Source organism: Citrus clementina, unplaced genomic scaffold (assembly GCF_000493195.1).
Source record: "Citrus clementina cultivar Clemenules unplaced genomic scaffold, Citrus_clementina_v1.0 scaffold_6, whole genome shotgun sequence".
In the NCBI taxonomy this organism is placed as follows: Eukaryota; Viridiplantae; Streptophyta; class Magnoliopsida; order Sapindales; family Rutaceae; genus Citrus; species Citrus x clementina.
Window position 1 is genome coordinate 2,447,713 of NW_006262139.1, and position 2,800 is coordinate 2,450,512.

Here is a 2,800-nt window from a genome sequence, read left to right on the forward strand (position 1 = left end):
GATATGCAGAAAAATAAGAAAAGTAAAATGTGATGTTGCCTAAAAATCAACATGAGGCACATGCTTATTGATTGATATTGCGGTTAACTAAAAAGTAAAAATTGTTCAATTATATATTAATTTGAAACATAATTATATAGCAAGAGAATAAGAGAATCTAAATAATAGACACAATAGTTGGCGAAGAATTTTATTCAATTTTAAGTATATATATGAGAATTTTTATATACAAAATAAAAAATGAGTAAAAGTCACTTTTTATAATAATACAACCACAAAATAGTGAGTAATAAATCATACAGATAAGACAATAAACATAAATTATAGAGATAATGAGAGTTATACCAAGGTTAAAGATTGTCTATAGGAAGATGAAAAGCTTACAATTTCATATAATAAAGTTGTTGTTGATTGATATCCATTTATATGATTTATCATAATCATAACACTCTGCCTTGCATATTCATCCTACAGACAGTGTGCCTCATTAAAACATTTGCTAGCAAAGCCCCTTTAGAAAAATAACTAACGAAGGAAAAAGAACACGCCTTTCATATGTATCTGAAGGAGGCGCAAAGCTAGTACTAAGAAAATGCATAGGGATAAAACATAGTGACGGAGTAAAGGAAAAAGAGCAAAATAGATGTGGTCTTCCGGATCAGTAACTCTCCTTAATAAGAACTCTCCCCCTCAAAGTGATAAGGGTGATTAAATAATCAATTATATTTTGTTGTAACTAATATTACTTTGATGAAATATTTTGTGGGATCGACATTGTCTTTTAAAAGCTTGAATATATAAAGAAATTAAAGAATTTTGTCATGTATATATCTTTATAATTGTTTTGATCTTTTATAATAAATGCAAATTTTTACTTCCGCAACAAGAAGAGTGTGATATACCTTTCACACTAATTTAGCATTTCCAAATTTAAGATGAAAAATATTTAATTCGCAATTATGCAAATTTTAAAATTTGCCTATGCCCATATAAGCACAAGTCGTAAAGAAATATAAATTATATGCTTAAAGTAGAATATTCTTATCTTCCACTTTTGAATATGAAATATATCTCATAAATCTACAATATTAATTATTACATCATCATTTTACTTGATAAACTTCAATCCATAAATTAAAAGAAATTATTTCATTTTAAGATTTTTTATCTTGAATTTTATTCTTCAAATAAATAAATTCACAAGTTCTTTTGAGTCTTTTTTTACATTGAAATTATCAATATATTTTGCAATTTTTTTTATTTTTAAAAAAATCATAGAGCAAAGAGGATAACGACATATCCTAAATAAAATAAATTTTAACTAGAGAGATTATATTTTATAAGTCTAAATTGTTGTTGATGGTAAATAGCCTAGAAAAGTGAGTTTTCTATTTAATAAAATCAGTAGAAACTAATTTTTTTTCTTGATTATGTATACATGCATAGAGTTAGTTCTACTAAAGATCTAAAGAAGATCATTGCAATCTTTTCCAGCACTATTGTTGGTATCTAGAGAATATGGTTGTAATCTTGTCTGCTATCCTCATTGGTCACCCTCACACGTGTGGGCATGTAGTTAACCCATAATTCTCATGTTGAAGATAGAAATCCTAAAATATTTTCTTTTCTTTTACAAAGAAAAATCTACACATCTTAATTTTCTCTCCTTTATATAAGCACTTATTAGAGTTAGAGTTTGATCAAGAATTGAGGTAATAGAGGGACTATAGATGAGATTTCTAGCTTCAACTTAATAGTTAAGGCCCAGTTATCTCATGGCATATTAAAACTACTAAGTTAACCTTAGGCTATTCTACTAAAAGCCCAAGATGACACTCTAGTGACTTATGTAATAAAGAAAAGCACAATTAATTAAAACTCAATTTTAATTAATATTAGACCCAGTCTTAGACCAATAATAACTACTTAGTCGACCCTTTATTTTATGGTCGTAGTTAAAGGTAGGCTCATGATAAATGTGATACCTCTATAATTACATATTTAACCCTAAGTTACTATTTATTCTAATTATCATTTTTAGGGCCAGTTTGGGATTGTAGTGACTGATGAAATAAGATATTTTTACTATATAGATGAAATAAGTAGTTGATTAAAAAGTGGCTTAGTGTTTGGTAAGTTATACTATCACAATTATTGTGAGTTTGAAAAGCAGGGTATATGCATTTGATAAATTTTATTACGAAAGTGTTGTTTTCTTACATAGTGATCAAATCAGAAATAATTTAGAAATGCCTTTTATATTTTTAGAGTATGTTTAATAAATTGTGTAGGCATGCCTTCTTTCGATTTAAAAAACAAAAAATTAGATAAATTAAAAAAAAATCAATAAAATCAAATCAAATGATCTTTATAATCTATTACTTAAAATATGATAAAAATTCATACTAATATATAATGCAAAAGAAATAAAAAGTAATATACATTATATTCACATTAAACTTGGTACAATAACAATCTTAAAATTTTCCAATTCTTATGAACACTACTAAAAAACTGCGTTTTTAATAATAAAAATTTTATGACATATATCGTCGTGTCATGAAATTATCATGAAAACATGATACTTTCGTGACATATGATGCTTCTATCATATTTGATGATAGATTCATGGCTAATAACATACAATATGAAGTGACGATAGCTACATGTCATGTAATATTGTCTTGTTTTTTAAATAGATTTAATCGCAAAAAGACCACTCTTAAACACCAACGTTTTAGATTTTATTTTATTAAAATATAATTTATTTTAAAATTACTAATAACACATGAAACAATGT